We start from the raw sequence: 18,190 nt of genomic DNA, 5'->3' as shown, positions 1-18,190 counted from the left end.
TACAGTCTGTAACTAGCAATGCCACTGAAAAGAGTGCTTTCAACATCGCCTACTTGTTTTCTGCTTCATGCCTTATCATGGATTTTGCTATCTCATGTGGTCAGAGGTTGGCTCAGAGCTAATCTCTTAGAAGCAGTCTACCCTCCAGCTGATATTGCTGTGTCCTGTTGAACCAGGGATCGTCCTTGCAGCAGACAGGCTTAAAGGCTAAGAAGAAGTAGGCTAGGGTATTGGATGACTCGACTAGACACACAGCTAGCTGTGCCTGTGGCATCTGACCATCAGCTGGCATGCTGCCTGTCAGATGCAAAGGTAGAAACTTCACAGGGCATCTGCACTGACTACTTAGTGATTCAGCAAAGGAAACAGTAGTGCACGGGGTCCACTGTGTAAGGAAGCACATTATGGATGCTTTGGAGAGAAAGCTCAGGTCAGGCAGAAGACCAATAAACAGGATTTTCATTGTGGTATTTTCTGAAATGCTGTCAGACCACATGCAAGGCCTGAGAAAGAAGCCAAAATAGGAAGTCAGTGATACAAAGAGAAAGGATTTAGGCATGATGGGAACAGGAAGAACTTGTTAAGCACGTACATTACTCATACAGAGTCACCCTGACTGACATGCTAATAAGAGTTTGGGAACTCATGAGCACTTCCACTCCACTGCCAGGTATTTCCCAAGTAACACACAGGAAGACCAAATGCTTGGCCTCGCCTGACACCCTCAATGTAACAGGCACCTCCAAGGCTGGGTGGAGGGAGGACAAATCGAGACGGTACAACACTGAGAAGCTACCAGGCACTCAGCAACTCCAACAGGAAGGAAGGACAACGTGCAGGTGAGGAATGTGAAACACATACGTGTTTAATGGCATAAAGCATTACAGGAGAAGAGAAAAACAATGACATTCTTGTACTACAAGTCCATAATCAGATAATGAAGATGTCCCATCAACTGCGCAACAGTTCACAGAGATTAGATGCAAATTTAGGACCGGTAATAATGATGGGCAATTGACATTTCCTAGTATAAAGAGGGCTCTGTGCCTCATCTGAATGAAAACTAGGGGTTGTATTTTATTAGTATTAAGTAATGGTTCAGTTTTGAGTGGTACACAGGACCTAAGTAAAGAACATGGATAGAAAAGCTGCTCTGTAACTGTACCTGCAGTACAATCGTATTTCAATACTGAAGTTGAATACAGTAGGCAAAACAAACAAAAAATAGGAACATGGATATTCATTTTCAAGAAAAGGAACAGTGTAAAAAAAAAAAAAAGCAATTAGTAATCCTCCCAACCCACTCCCCCTCAAAACAAAGAAAAACCTGAAAAGGAGCAATCCAGAAAGCAAAAAGATTGCAACAGCTTGGAGGCTGTCAAAGACAAAAAAGCACCTCCCAAGAAAATCCAAAGCATACAACATACTGTATTAAAAGTTCAAGTAAAACATTCACCACTGGATTAAAAGAGCAGGTAAAACATTCACCACAGTTAGAAGAGAAAACAAAGCAGTCAAAATACTTCAACCCCAGCAAGAAAATCCCACACCTGTGTGGCTCCATAGGGAAGTTAAGGAGAGCATCTCAGACAGAATGCTTTTAAAAACAGAAAGCTTGCCTAATGAGAACAGAAGGGATCATAAAACACGTAGTAGGTCAAAAGTAAACAGGAAAAAGAATGAAAAATGTTTGGTTAGCACCTTGCAACTTAAGTTCACTATCTCGAAAGCAGGAAAGCAGCTAGAAAAAACAGTGGGCTCTTGTGGAGAGAAAAGGTGCAAAACGGATACAGGGATGATGCAGAGGAGCTCACTGAACACCCGGTACTGGTCTTTACTGGTGAAGCAACTGGGGAGACTTCTACACACATTTTTGTAGCATATAGATCACAAGAGCTGAGTCAGTTTGAACTAAATACAGAGGAGGCATTATGCTGACCAGACCACTTAGACATCACCCACCTGGGCCAGATGTTTACAGAGAAGTTCCAGACCTGAAACTGCAGAACTGCTGGGCCACGGGTTGCCATCGCAATGCCACTGTCCACAAGAGACAAGCACTGGAGAAAAGCAAACGTGATTTCTATCCCTGGTAAGTGATAAAGGATCAGATCACTATGCAGAGACATACACAGTCCATTGGGAAAGAGCATGCACAGCTTCTGTAAATGAGATTCCTAGCAAGACCACAGCTCTCCCTCCCAGCTGATACCAGCTTCTGTATCACTCTGAATTCCTGCATTCCTCTAGGGGATCCACTGGATACTGAGTTGAACACTCAAGTTTTATGGAAGGGGTCCAATCTGGACTACCTGCCAAGAACTTGTAAAACGTAGTCTCCAGCCACCCAAAAGGGGCCCAAGGCTCTCTGCGACAGGCGACACATTCCCCTGCTACATAATGCAGGCTCCTGGCAAATGTCACCATTTTAAAATGACAACACACAGGTTTGCTATATATTCCACTGTTTGCAACCACGTGCTTAAGAGCACTGTGATGGACTCAGATGAACCCAGGAAACAAAAAATAAAAAAGCATAACCTCATTTAGCCTTATATCTGAGCTTGCAAGCTTTGTTCTGATGACTAGGGAGTCAGATGTAAAGCAAAAAACTGGCAATGCAGATACACAAAAGAAAGTTTGTCATATGTGATTGCTTCTTCCTCCATAGCTTCTGGATGTACTCACAGGCACCAATCTACCTGCTGATGTTGCCCAAAGCTGGAAAAATCAGAGGAGTCCAAAAAAAACAATGTAAGCAAAAAATGAGAATCACAAATATTCCTCTCCACTGATACCTTAATGCTGCCATAGACAATAGCAAGCTGCTCATCTCAAGCAAGAGAACAGTAGTTGTGTTCTCAGAGCAGAAAACAAATCCAGGTTAAAGCAACTTAAGCTGCAGTTCTTGGCAGCCTAAAATCAATATAATGACTGGCTGCAAGGGTCCTATCCCCTCCATGGGAAGACCCAATCCCTTAAGCCCGCTCTGGCATTTACCATGCTAAAAGGCTCAGCAAAAAGTCTTACAACTCAGCAAAAAAAAAAAAACAGCCTAACAAAAGGCAGCAGTATCTACTGCTGACTTATCAAGCAGAAACAGCACTGCAAGCACACAGTGATCAACGAAAGTAGAAGAAGTGAGGGCGTGGGGCACACGAACATCTTTTGTTTGCCATGGACATGCAGTTTTATCCAAAAGTTGAGTTTAACTCCTGTTAGTTACCTGATCCAGCAAACCAGGCGCACCATTAATTGTGCTTGCAATACATTTGGTACATACGGGAAGTCTGATCCCTTCTTTCGGCAGCAACTCCATCGTATACTGGCTTTAAAAGATTATGAAACTACAGTCCGATTATATCGTGTTACTCAAGTGACTTGCCAGATACAGTACACTGCATAAGAAAGCTATTCAACAATACTAAAGCAAACAATAATTCTGGAAGACCTCAAAGAGAGAGACCCCAGTATCTTCACAGCAAAGCTTAAGTACTTCTATAATGAAATATCCCCTCAAGTACATGAGATACAATCACTATTTCATAACTACATACAGAACATCTTCAATAAGATCCCTTCAAATGTCAAAACTGAATTTCAAAAAGCATCCCATCAGCCTGGAAACATTGAAAAATAACCAGGATGCATTTTCATTTAGCTGCATTAAAACCTGCAGGTTCACATTATGTTTTTCTCCACTAGATCCCACTTCATGAAAACAAAGAACTAACTACATTTCCACATTAACTTTGCAAATCACACTATGTTTCTGAAGCAATCACAAAACCATTACTACATTGTGCACCAGCAAAATACATACAGCCTTTCAAAAGTAGTACTGGAGTTCTCTGAAAATACTGTATGTTACAATACTGTCAGAAAAATATATAGCATAAAATCACTGGTTTTGTTAAAGATAGCTATTTGGCATACTACCAAAGGGACCCCTACAGCTCCCTTTCCGTGAGAGGATCCCACACAACCGTAACTCAATCGTTATGCTGGGAATCAACTGGAAAAAAAAACAGCTGTGAATTAAGCCACTGACCTAAAGGGCAACATTATTTTGTTGTCATTAAATCTGTGCACTGGTTAGTCAATGAATTTTCTAAAGGCCAAAGCATTGATGATGAACCTTTATACCAGAACATGAGAGATTCAACCACCTCTACTGCCTATTTATTTTCAAAAAATCAAAACACTTATAACAGTAGATGGCTTTTAAAGGATTATGAAAGAACAGCTATAAATTCCTTGAAAAGAGAGGTCTAAGTGGGTCTTTCTTGGATTTCTCAGCACATTGACCCAAGGTTCCAGGCCTCCTATTTTCGCCTCTTCTCAAGTGGAAGAATTCTACTGCTGTCCCACTCTGAGACCAGACTCCAGAATGCAATTATTACTCACCAAACCTGGCAGCAAATATTTTTTTTTTTTATGCAATCAGGAAGTCCTACTGGAAACCAAAGCAGGGGCTTACATACTCCAGTGGCTCAGCTACTGCTACTGGTACAACATCCACTCCATCAAGCACTGAGCTCTGCCCACATCCTATGCCACAGAGAGGTGGCACATTCCACCTCTCTCACAGCAGGTATGTTTCAGGAACAAAAATCACTACTCTGTCAGCAGTTAGTTTACTGCATGGTGCAAGACCCAACTCCTCCCTTGACCATCATTTCCAGTTTTAGCTCCTGACAGGTTACCAGTCCCTCAACTGCATCCAAGCCCAAAACACAAGCAACAGGGGCCGTATTTCAGCTGATGGAAGAAACCTGGGATGCTGGCATGAAGGAAAACCGAACAATCATTTAAAAACATGGGTAAACAGTAAAACATTATCAGCTATGGAAGCGACCATCATTTACCAGCTTTCATTAAAAAGCAAGATAAAACAAAACAAAACAAACAAAAAACAGCTTTGGAGAGGTTCACATACCACAAGTTTAAAACCTATCAATTTGAAGTCTTCCAACATCTCCAAGTAAACTTGGAAGCCCCAGCTTTCCCAGACAAGTCAGGGTGAGCCTGTAGCTTCATCTCCTCATTAATTAATCCCTGAGAACCTCTCCTAAATGGCTTTTTTTTTTTTTTTTTGTCATGAACTGCTGTGCAAATCAAGCCCCATTTTGTTAGTTGGCTCAGGTCAACTAGTAAAGTCTCCAGTACTACTATTTAAAAAAGGAGTCTGCTTACATACTGTTTGCTATTTGAATTGTCATTCTTTTTTGTTTTCTTTTGGGGATCCTTCTTATTAAGAGCAGAGACACTCTGTTCAGAAAAGCAATATCCGCATTCAACATAACCCATTACTGAATTACGGTTCAGTTCCAATTCAGTGAAAAATTATTTACACACGTAACATTCTCCAAATTCATTACCTCCATAGAGCTGTTATTGACCACCATTTGTCTGCATTTGTCTCTACCTCTACAAAGATATAAATCTCACTCAAGCCAAAAGCACAGTGGAAAGGACAGTAAATGTTGCTGTGCCAAAGCTAAACAGCTTGCTAGAAAACAAGATTTACTTGCTAAGTTAGTAATCCTGCTAGACCTAAACAGGTCAGAGAGCCAACTCCAACCATCTACAAACTCACACTGAAACAAATGATGTTCTCAAAAATAACAATTTTTTCACCTTCTATTGGAAGCCACTCATAACAAGGTCACCTAAGAGTCCTCAAAGATAAGATATTGAACTTAATCTATCATTATTATTCTCTTATAACACTCTTTACTTAAACAGAACAAAACTGACTTAGAAGCTAAGTCAGAAATGTCGGTGATCATAACTATGGTCAGCAACCTTCTTGAGTATGTCTGTACAAGAGTGAGCGATTTACTAACTTCTGCTATGTCAATATAAAAATAATAAAAGGAAATTTTGACACAGAAATAAAGCGACACTAATATGATATGGAGGAGACGCTTGTTGCCACAATAGACCTTCAATGGCAAAACCAATGTTTTCAAGAAAGGAAAAAACATTGCCAGAAGACTTCTCAATTTAGAACATATTACAAAAGCAGAAGCTGCTAGGGAACCAGGATTATTGCCCTTGTCAGTGCCCTTGCACAGGGGGATCACAAGAAAAACCCACACGGATACCTAAAAAACAAATCCGACCCAACAGAGAGGATGAAGGATCTTTTAAACTATTGATCTCACCACCAAAGGCAACTCATCAGATGTTTATCATAAAGTGATCAAGATATCTCTAAAACTACTTGAATTTCTTGCCTCTACTAATCCTATTAAAAGGTTACTACAAAGCCATACTGTTTCAGCAAGTAGAAACCTTACACCCAAAATGTAAATTTATTCAGTCATTTTATATCCTTTTGTTCTTCTGTCAGTACTGGCATCTAATCCAAACAGGTAATTTGTGTCCCTTTGTCTTTCTCTTACTATATAGACACAAATATATATGCACACACAATAGCACAGATACACACCCCAATCAATCAAGTTTTGTGCCTCTCAGCCATTGCTCTGATCCTCTAAAGCCACCTAGCTCTTTTCCTCTTCCTTTGCAAGCTGATCTCACATTTCTTCCTGGCACCCAGGCCGCCCTGCTCTGCAACCAGTAAACGTCTCTCTCTCTCTCTCTCAAGGGCAGCAGAACCATAAAGGTTTTCAATTAAGATCTCAACCACTCTCTAGTACAAACGTACTTAATAACCTTCTGGTTTTACTGATAATTTCTCTTCAAAATAGCCACTTGTCCTTTACATACGTGTAACACAATAATGACTAAGAGACAACTGGCAGTCAACTGGTAACACCTGAAAATCACTAAGGAGAGACACAAACTTGTAGCTTACACAGTCAGTCAGTTTGTTTGTTTAATTACACCTGAAGTACCTGAAGCTGCCCTATACAATACTGATTTCATCTCATTTCTAGGAGTCTCAAGTCTTTCAAGCATTCCTGCGTAGAACTCGGATCTGCCTTACGACTTTGCTTCGTTAAAACTTCATTATACCCATTGCTTAGCAGGGGAAACAGACATTACTTGTGGCTCAAGACATCCCAAGTTGCAAATTACTGAAGGTTAGAAAAACATTTGGAGAAGTAGCATAATATGGACACTGCTCATAGCTTCCTCAACCACCTTACCTCCTCTTTCTGCTCATCTCCATTCTTCAATATTCAGTAAACCAATGGATCTTGTTTCACTACAGAACTGCAGTTTACTGGCTCTAACAGGGCCGTGAATGGGTAAACCTGTCCCTCTCTCAGTGCTAAAATGTCCTAGTCCCATGAAAACCGTGTTTTTGTGGACAAATAGGATGTCTAGAGCAAAAGCAATTATGTAATACAATTTTTGGAAGGTCTTGTCTTCAAATTTGCTGGCAGACTTTAAACCGTCTAAGATGTTCTCAGAGAACGGATTTGCTGAACAGTAGTCTAAAAATACAAAGGAGAATACTGTGACTAAGAATACCCAAATGGAGGGAACTATCCTGGAAAAAAAATTCATTGAAAATTCTGTCATTTAGCTGAGAAGCAACAATGGCCTTTGAGGGATTCAAGCTAACAAATACAACTATGATTCACTTCAGATATAATGGATAACAGTACAAAAAAAAAAAAAAAAAAAAAGCATATGCTTCCAAGTTCTTCAAGTTGCCAATTTAGGCAAAAATACCATGAGCTGAGTCTGGAGAGTTTTCTGGCATGCCTTTCTGGGAAAGAACAATTCCAACAATAATAATTAATTTCTGTGGTCCTTGCTACTAACTTAACAAAGAAAAGCAGATTGAGGTACCTTACTTTTATTGGTAAGATCATATGGTAGAGAGACTGAGGGTCTCATGCAGGTTTGTCCACCATAATGACCTCGTCAGGAACAAAACAAACTTCTTCCAAACCTCACTGCAGTGCTTTATGCTTCAAGTCACTCTTGCCTCCTCTAATAACTTGCACACAGAAGCTGGGCAGAACCTGCAAAACACTGTCACGCTGAAGGGTCAAATGGCCAATCCATGTTGTTATGTAATACTACCTCTTTCTTTTTAGACTAACCCAGTTCCTTAAAATCAAATAGAGGCTTTATCTCTGGAACCATCTGAAGATTCCTGATCTCTCTGCAACGGCTTCTTCCAAGAAAATTTAGGCATCTCCAAAGACCTAAACTTCAGCGCCAAGATTTCAGAGACCACTATGGACTGCTCTGGTTTTCTCCTCCAGAGCAATTTCCATTAAACGTTCCACATAAAGGACAACTAAGGAAGTACATGATGTTTATGTTGCCTAAACTTTGGATTTCTGTAATCATTACATTTAGATGACTGCCACTCTGAGGATGAGCAAATTTCAGGCATCTCCACTTTTAGTGTATGGACTTCTAAATGGATGATAAACATTTAAGAATATAATAAAACCTTGGCTATGCATTTTTGAATGGCTTAGCAACTTTCCTTGGGGGGAAAAAAACAAAAACACCACCACTTTTTCTTCTTCCCAACTGAGACAAAATTTCACGAAGTTTCAATGAAAGCTTCAGAAATAACCAAGTCTATAGCCTCCATAATTTAAGTTCTGCGTTACAGCAGTCTCAGGCTACAAAATTTAAAGAAATCATACTAAGGAAGCATTTTGGAATAGCCCATTTATTCAGCAGGGACAAATTTCTAATTTCCAACCATAAAACACGTAGCAGCAGACTGTTCACCACCTTATATGTTCATCAATTCTGTCTAGTGTAACTACACTACTACTTTCAGCTTATGACAAATAGGAGTCAGCTGCTGCTGAGCATCTCTGACACATTCAAAAAAGAAAACCCACTTAAATTAGCAGAATGGTATATGGTAGTAGGCAGTCTTCAAGTAGGTTATTCCAAGCTATTTATATTACGTATGTGAAAAACTTAACGCCTTGAAATCGTCCAAAATGAAAAAAAAAAAAAGCCACTGGCAGCGGATAACAGATTTCATATTCTCCCCAAAAGAAGCACTACTGGGAACAACTTTTTGTATGGGCTCTGATTTCTATATTAAAACATAGTCCAAACATGGCAAGCTGCAATAATTTATCCCTAAGGTTAAAAAGAACCACAATGGTAAGCATACATGGGAATATTTGTCTCACTTGAATCTTTTTTCTGTGAAATAAGAGAAAGGTAATTTACATTCTGTTTCTTCTTCACAACCCTTTATTTTTAATACTTGTTTTTATCCAGGGTTTCTTCCAAATGAACAGCGCTAATCCTTACTTTCTTTCAATTTCTCTCCCAATACTTTACAAGAACTCAGACATTATGGTGGTGAACATCCCAAACGAAATTTTTGCCACCTGTCTTTTCTGGGTCTGCTTACTTTTCAGTTCCAGTTGAACTGAACCAGAGCCAGAATCAGACTCCTACTTCTTAACGAAGAGGAGAGCTAATCGCTACAACTCCACATTTGCTCAGCATTTAATAGTGATTAGTTTTAATACTACATTTCCATTTTGTTCTCCAGAGTTTGGATAATTGCTTGCACAACGCTGTACTGAAAAAATTTCCCTTTATCGCTCAGCTTCCAGTTTTTCATCTGAGCCAGTGGCTGCCCATGCCTAGGGGATGCATCATGTACAACTACACACCTTCTTCTGGCACCACAGCTGCCTATGGAGAGGGCTTCTTCCCTCACTACAACCACACCCTTCCTATGTTTTTTTCAACCACCTCCCCAGCCTGCAACGTTCTCACCGCAGAAAGTCTGCTTGCAGGCAGCTGGTGCAAGGTTTTGCTGACTGGCATTCATTGGCTGCTTAATGCTGCAGTCAAATTTAAGTTCTGAGGACTAGAAAACATTTTTTTCCCTTCTAAAGCTTACAAGGAACTTCTGCCTAACGTAATCTTCCCCAAAAGTCAGTGTTTTAACACCTTTATCTATACAGAAGAGCTGCCTTGCAACTTGTCACTTACTGGCAGCTGAACTTCTTCTGCTCACGAACTGGGTATGGGAACGGTGGGGCACCCGATCCTTCCATTCTTGTAGCCACCTGGCAAAGGGGCTGGAAGCAGCCAGATTTACTTTGCTGGCCTGAAGAGCTGCCCAGCAGTGGAGCAACAAATGCTTTTCTCACCTTTCCTAACACACCTAAAGCTCACAAACTCTAGAGCTTCATCCGCACAACTCTTATCTCGGTGCAGAATGCCAAGCGGGAAGCAAGGCAAGTGATGCAATTCTACGGCAAGGTTGAAGCAGAAGTAATTCTGATGCTGATTAGAAGGGGGTTATGACAATGATCCTCTTTCCTCTTCTGTTTCAAACATGCTCACCAAGTACTATCAAGCAAAGCAGGTGGCGTTTCAGATCTAGAACCCATCATGTGCCAGAGAAGCCTGCAGAGGAGATATCTTTGCTGGCAGAGAGGCAAGGGATAAACAGCAGGAGTATGGTTATGACTCCTATGACTACAAACACCATGGCCCTAAGCAGGACCTTGCTAACAATGCCCCAGAATTCAAGCTAACAGGAAGAAGGGCATACAGCGATTTTTTTAAAAGCACCAAGAAACGTGAGAACTAGCCCCCTACAGCACAGAAAGGTACAAGTGTCTTGGGAAGACATACACCCTTCTACACTGCTGCTGCCCTGGCGGCCTCGCCACGAGTCAGCAGAGCTGTCCCACATTCTGTGAGATGCCATTCTCAAGAAATCAGCACTTTAATTACTTTGGCTGCAAGTACTCAGCATGGCAAATGAGCATCCACATCCCGCAAGCCATGTCTTCCAGGAAGTTACCGAAGGCCAGTCAGATCACAAGAACGAAGCCAAATCCCGTAAGGCAGAGAAGTGTACATGCAGCCTGGAATACAAGAAGGGGGAGAGCAGGCACAAAGACATGACAACTGCAGCAAACACCCTACAGGATAAACGCCTACAGCCAAAGGAGGAGGAGGGTGTCCTACTGAACAAGCGAAGCTCTTCACACTAATCCCATTTGCCAAGGTCCCAGTTATGAAAATGAATGGCTTTTTAGAAGGTCACACAAGTAGCTCTGCAAAGATACCTACTTTTGCCCACAGAGCTGGGCTGAACGACACCATAGCTTTTGGGCAGTCACTCTTAAACACAGCACTAGCAGGAAGGATATCTGCATTGTTTATCGATCCAAGTTCAAATGATTAGCTATATGCTCTCTGAAGACAGCACTACGGCTAACTTCAACAGCTGCACTCCATTTTATGGATACTGCACTCCCCAACACGCTTTGTTTTTAAGGACTTGCTTGTGAGAACTCATGAATTGACTGCAGCAGAGCTGCCCCAGCTTGTTATTTAGATGCAAACTTTGCAATGCTAAACCGAGTACTAATATAATACCCTGCTCCCTAGGAGCACAAACATCATAAAAAAAGGTCAAGCATTCTCATAATGCTTTGCTAATGAGGGTCAGGGCCTGACTGGACTTGTTTTGGCCTCCAGCCTAGCAACAGTTTCTGTGTTGGCCAAACTCTGGGAAGTCTACTATTAGTTTTAAATAATTTGCACCTTTCCTGCCTTCCAAAGAAGCTCTTACCACAGCAACCACCAGTATACGGCTCGAACAACTTCTGTGTTAGCATACAAGCACTTTACTTCTGAAGACAATAATTTGATGCTACAGAAAACCAGCAGTTACCTGTAAACAAGTGCTTAACGTAAAATAGCTATTGAGCTTGCTCCTTTAATCGTGGCATGAGTTTCAAGAGATCCAAGAACCACGGGCTAGGTAAAGCAAACATACTTCATTCATTGCCTGGTCACAGCCTAGGTCTGTACCCTAAGTGAACTGACAAAGGCAAAGCTCTACGGTCTTTCAGTAACTCAAAAATAATTATTTTCATTCTTAAGTTATTAAATACTCAGTAATTTATCGCAAAGGATGCTAGAGATGTACACGTGAAGTCAGTCAAATTGGAACCCAATGCATTTCTCACAGGCAGACAGGTTAAATAGGAATATACATGTAGAACGTCAAAAATAATGTCAAGAACTGGATTTGCAAAATGCCCAGAAATCTTTATATCTTCAATAGAAGGTAGAGTAAAAGGAAAGGTGACTAAAGATTTGATTGCAACTAAAACAAAAGAGGCAATAAAAATGAACGACCAGATTGATGGCACAGGGAGAAGTGGCTGCTGACTTCTCACCCTACAAGGTGTAGGGATCAAACAATTTCTACCAAACTAGCATTGCAGTGAATCGGAGCCTTTATGGTAACTCTGTGGTGGTTGTGTGTATCTGAAGAAGTAAAACCAGGGCCCTTTCTTCAGGCCATCTGTGAAGTGATCTCTTGTACTAATAGAAACATACGAACAGTTCACTAAAATGAGTTTATGAAGCAAAAGGCCCTCAAAGTCCATTTAACTTCATTTGGAGTTTATCAGAACAGTATTTGCTCTGTTCACCAATCAGACCAGAAGAGGAGCTTACTGGTTAAGGCAAGTTTTCTGAAGCTGTACAGCTCTGTTTTCCTCCTCTGCTGTACCAAACTGCGGTCACCAGTCCTGCTTTAAAATACGCTGGGAATTCCCTGCTGAGCACTGCTCATGCCAGCCAAAATACATTTTCTGCTGCACAGTACTTAAAAAACTTCCACCACAGGATGCCACTTTGAATGAACCACTCAATCCTTCATACTCCAGCGTTTAACACTCAACAGCAAAGACAGTGTTAAGTCAGAAGATGCTGAAGCTTGTACGAAACCGTGACACATACATAAAAACAGAATGAAGTCAGACAGACACACAGACACCAAACAGCACTTCCCTGTCCACGTTCCTCAACGCTATGGGTTTTGTTTTATGTCTGGTGTTGATCTTTAGCTGTGACCAAGCAATCATTATAGCTGTTGTGTAATGTTACCGAGTGTGACAACAAATACAAATTACCGCACTGAGACTACCACACAAGTAAGTTTCCACTGCCACTCAAGTACTGTAGAGTAACAACAAAATTTCCGACTTCGGACATCAACAATACTAATGTCAGGAGGTACAGCTGAACTCCGAGTAGGGACTGCAGAGGAAGGTTTTATTTATTTATTTATTTAAAGACCATACTCTGAAACCTGTAACTGAAATTTGCTAAGTTTCCAGGGAGTTTTACAAAAACGGTTGTAAAGAAACATACTGACACGAGCAAGGAGTCCAGCACATTGTTAAATTTAAAGTTGGAGCCTGAAGTTGTAAAGACTAAAACTCACTAAAAGTGAGACTCCATTGAAGAAACCAGAAATCAAGAAAAGCCGGTAATCCTATGAACTTTCAAGACATTTTTATTTACACGTGTAAGCATATGCACACATCTGCAGAGAAGCCTTGTGTTTCCTCAGCACCTTAGCAGAAAGCATCAGACAGTAGTTTAGCATTTCAGAAAATTCAGCTTTGGAACTGCACAGGAAGATTTTAAACTATTCCAGTGTAAATTACTAACAAATCACCAACACTGGTGTTAACACAATATTAAGACACCCACAAAGGCAAAACATAGGATAGCCGGTAACAAACCCTGGAACCATTTCTTTCTTACAGGGTCAATTTACACTTACTCTGAGCAGAATCACAACTTTCTTGGGAAGCGTGAAAACTGGTGGGCACGAGACAAGCTAGCTCCACGTCTTTAAACTGCACTGAATTTAACCATCTCCACACTTCACTAACACAGAATCAAGGTGACATAGTAGCACTACCCCATACCCTTCTAGAAGATGTAAACTGACAGATCCTAGACCTGAAAACACACAGAAATAAGAAGGCCAAGCACACTGACACCATGGTGTATCTGTACCCCAGCCCTGCAGCCAAGGTTGCTGCAGAGTACTGCACGGCACCAAGGAAGAAAAGAATTGGTCCATTTCCCAGCCACCTCTTTGGACCAAGGCTGGATATTGCCCAAGATTTGTTTTAAAGCAGAGGCCTTTGATCCCAGATGAAGCCAGGCAGATTACTCAGGTGGCAAAGAACGTGGTTGCCAGCAATGCTTCTGCTGGCGGCTGGAGCCTTGGCACGTGCACGGGGCTGGCAGCCTCACACCGTTCACTGCCTGTGTCACAGTCCCCCCTGCAAGATGAAGAGGATGTGAGCAAGCCATCACCAAGGCACGTGTGGTAAACATCCTTCTCAAGAGCTCCTCAGCAGCACAGGAAGGCAGGGCACGGGCAGCACCGGCCATTCTGGGTGCAAAACCTTGCTTTTGGTTATCATGTACCAGCCAACACGGGCAGAACAAATTGTGCCAAGTAAGGGTGCTCAGCACCAAAATAATCCCACTAACTAGCAGGCTGTTCCCTGGAGACTTTCGGGAAGGGACTGCAAGACACAAACATCTGGCACTACAGTTAACCTGGTGGACTGACACACATTTTCCCTAGAAAGAAGCTGGCATTAATGGGAAATAGGCAAGCTGAAGAGCTGCAAAGATGAGGCAAACAGTGTGCTGAACCAGGAACTCAGCAGGGTGATTTCTGTGCGTTAAAGGAAATCTATGCAGCAAGCAGAGATTTCAGAATCTTTAAGGGAAAAAAGAACCTCATGCCCCACCGCACAGCTTCAGCTAAACTCCTCTTTGTGCACCTACCCTTCCCACCCTGTCACACCAACCTGGCACACACTTCAGTTTAGGTTTCCACTCGAGCACCTTCCTACTAGAAGAACTGTAGCGAGCAGCACAAATCCTGAGTCCTTCCCCACTGGTGTGCTGCCCTTTTCCACAAGGGAAGGCAGGACGTGGTACTGTTTGCACTGATCACGGAGGAATAGGGTGCGTTGCACAAAACCAAACCAGAAAGGAAATAAAGACACGAGAGTTATTTGTTAGAAAGATATGAAACGTGGAAAAAAAAGGACTATTCAGTTTTCCTTCTCCCTAAATGCACAGGGTAAAGTGTTTTGACAGTTTCTGCATCCCCTCACAATGTATTTTGATTGACACTTCTAAACCCCTATAGCGAAAAACCACCTTTAAATAATTGCAGTGTTCCATAACTCTACACATCAAGCTGAGTTTCAAGAACAAACAATGGCTGATTGACATTTTGTATAAGTGAAAAGTTTTGTCTGGGGCAACGGTTTTCAAACTCTGTATCATCTTCCATACCTCCAGGACCATCTTTACCTGCCGTCCACTCCTGTAGGCTGAGAGCCGCTGCACTGCAAGAGGAAAGGACATGCCTTGCAGAGCATGTCCTGAGAAGGAGGGAGGGACTGTTTTAGAGGGCAACTCAATGTGAGGTGACATTATAGGTCAAAGAAAGCTGTTCAATTATGACAGAGATAGAGGAAAATGGTGAAAGATCAGTGGAAGACTGCAAGAGAAGAAGGAAGATTTGCCAAGTCTGTTTTCACCAAGGCACCACTGGACAGATTCAGTGTCTTCCCACTCTCTTCTTTTGACCCCATGACTTACTGCCTCCAGCCCAACAGCTCCCTAGCAATACCTTCCACCAGCACCCCATATCCTGTGCTTTAGGAATTACACTCAGAGACAGGAAAATGACAGTTATTTAATCCATGTCTGGGCTGTGCTGAAGTCCAAAATCTGTGCCCTTTCAAAAACTGGCATTTTGTCTCATTCCTACTAACTGCTCCAAAATCCCTGCCTTTCAGGCTGTGCTGTGGTCCTCAGCTCAGCAGCCAAAAGTTACAAAAATCCAGAGGCACCACACACAGTTTTTGTTCAGAAGACAATACATCAGAACCCCCAGCCCAAGTGATTCAGTCACCTGCTTTTCTTTGATCTTGCCCAGTTTCATTGTTCAAAGACCTGCAAGAAATGAGTCACACTTGTGTGAGGATACCTGCTCACACGTCGTTCATCCTCCCTGTAATTAACAGAGCTCAAAACAGCATTTCTGTTCAATTGCTGACTTTTATTGTAGGCTACTACTCTTAGACCAGTTATTGTGGTCTACAGACAAAACTTCCAGAAGGATTCCTGACAGAAAGCTGCGACATACATTCACTGAGAAATGCCGGTTCCCATTCAGCTTTTTTGCCATGCGGGAAGAAGCTCAGCTTCAAAGACAACATCACACCTTTGTGAGCTACCTGGCTATTGATAAGACCGCGCACAAATCTTTTGACTGCTACAAGTCACGCTGCCTCTGAACATTTGGCAGGAGCAAATTATTCACTGACCTAGAATTTTACATGTAATACTGAGCAACTTTTTCAAAGTTGCTTCCCCAACTGCACAAACATAATCAGCTCACAAGGCTGCTGAAAGCAGCAGTTCTGCCATCTGTCTGCTTATTCCCACCTCACACTTGTGCAGGCACAAGTGTTTGTGAAGCCACACAACAATCCAGAGGGAACCAATCTCTGAAAACCAACCGGGGAAAAAAATAAAATGATAATTAGATCATTCTTCCAGTCTGATACACAGTACAACTGTGCATGCTGGCGTGAGCATGGGAACATGCACAAACGGTATCAGTGATGCTAACGGCAGTGCCATTTTTGTAAGTCCATTGACACAGCAACTTTTTAAACCAGGTCAGCAAACGAAATCTCAAGAATGCATATGCACACACATGAATTTCAGAAAAATACAAATTTTACTTAATTTGTTATTATGTCCTTTTTAAAGTAAGAAGTGGGAGAAGAAAGGTGAAGTGATCTGTTAGCTACCAAGAGGAATCCAAGTGCTTGCAGGAAAACATTTCTGTGGTTAACTCTTCACCTCTGCCTCAGTTTCCTCCATTAATAAAACAGGGACAGTAACAGGAGAATCTTCAGCAAAACACCACGGTTGAAAAAAAAAAAAAAAAACACACCACAGCAGCAAGGTAACGTTGTCACAGAGAAACATGGGCAGAATTCAACTCACTCTCTTGCACTAGCAAGGAGTGAACTGGCACAAAGGTGATGCGGTAACCAACAGTGGTCTGGGGTGGAGAACAGATACAGGACAGTGCAGAGCAAAACGGCTGCTTAGCGCAGCAGTACCTAAAAAATTGGTTTCTTCAAGACGGACGTGGATTTACAAAAGACCTGGGTAAAGAAACTCACGGTGGAGTCTCTCTGCCCTCCTCTCATTACTGGTGCTCTGGTGTAATCGCATGGGAGGTACGAAGAGAATATGGGGAGGACTTGCTGGGGTGGCAGGTTAAGTAGGAATCCTCTGAGCCGGGTTGTCATGACAGCAGCTGACAGTATGCAAGAGACGTATAGATCCTGGATGGTAGAACAGCAAGGACTCCAAACAAGATCATTAACACATGACAGAATTTTAACACCGGGAAGTATGCGCTACATCTCATTAATGAAACATGGACTACACGATAACCCTTTGCACCAGCGAGGGTGTGTGTGGGCAGAGGACACACAGAAAACGTTTCCACTAAGTACCCACAAAGAACGGGTGCTACTGAGACCCCGAGAGCCACGCCGTACCGCAGATGAAGCAGTGGCATGCACTGGTGTGGATCAACTCTGCCGAGCCTCAGCTGGAGCTCGCCCCACGAGCCCCGTCCCGTGTTAAAGCACAGCGAAGGGGTGGAAGCGGCTTCAAAGCACCCCTAAGGCTGGCTTTGCGCTCACACAGCCTCGGAGCGGGGTAACTCATCCCAGCCGCGAGGAAGCAACTTCCTGCCGGGCAGAAGTTTCTCCCTGAAGTGTCTGAGCTGCACCTGCGGCAGCACGTCTGTCTGTCTGTCTGTCCGTCCGTCTGTCTGTCTGTCCGTCTGTCCCCCGGCACCGGCAGGTGCTCCTGGGGGCCCTACAGAGGCAGGAGGCTGTGAGGCTCTGCACCAACCCCAAACGGGAGCAGCCGGGGACGGGCACACAGCAGGCCCTCGGCGGCAGCTCGCACACGCTCGGGAGGCAAAGGAGGGCGGCAGTAACAGGTGCTCGGCGCGATCGCTGCAAAACTTTGGAGCTTCGGTGCGGGAGACGGCCCCGGGGCTTCAGCGCATCGCCCACGGGCCCCTCCGCAGGGCACAGCGCAAGGCAGGGGCTCGGCGCGGGCTGACCCCGAGCAGCCCCACAGCCGCCGGCGGACCCCGCGCGGAGCCGGGAGCCTCCCCGTGAAGCGGAGCCCGGCGGGGAGCCGGGCAGGGCACGGAGCCGGAGCCCGGAGCCGGGCATCTGGGGCCGGGGCAGCCCTCGGGGCAGCGGCGGGGGCAAGGACGGAGCCCGGCGGGGGCGCCCGCGGGCCGAGCGGGGCCAGGCGAGGCCAGGCGGGGGCCGGGAGCGGCGCGGGGCCGGGC

The 18,190-nt window shown here is 43.4% G+C and overlaps 1 protein-coding gene and 1 long non-coding RNA gene across 2 annotated transcripts in view; both read right to left on the bottom strand.

Moving 5' to 3' along the window:
- Window positions 1-18,190, bottom strand: part of AMMECR1 (AMMECR nuclear protein 1) — a 108,679-nt gene that overhangs the window by 65,113 nt on the left and 25,376 nt on the right. The window lies entirely within an intron of this gene.
- On the bottom strand, window positions 13,241-18,190 carry LOC311444153. The gene is made up of 2 exons (XR_014697667.1): window positions 14,560-18,190; window positions 13,241-14,308 (listed from the first exon to the last, which is right to left on the bottom strand). It is a non-coding gene; the product is annotated as an uncharacterized lncRNA (long non-coding RNA).

This window comes from Aythya ferina (assembly GCF_964211825.1).
Source record: "Aythya ferina genome assembly, chromosome: 13".
Lineage (NCBI taxonomy): Eukaryota > Metazoa > Chordata > Aves > Anseriformes > Anatidae > Aythya > Aythya ferina.
The sequence above is the reverse complement of the archived record's forward strand: the minus strand, read 5'-3'. Positions and strand labels throughout refer to the sequence as shown.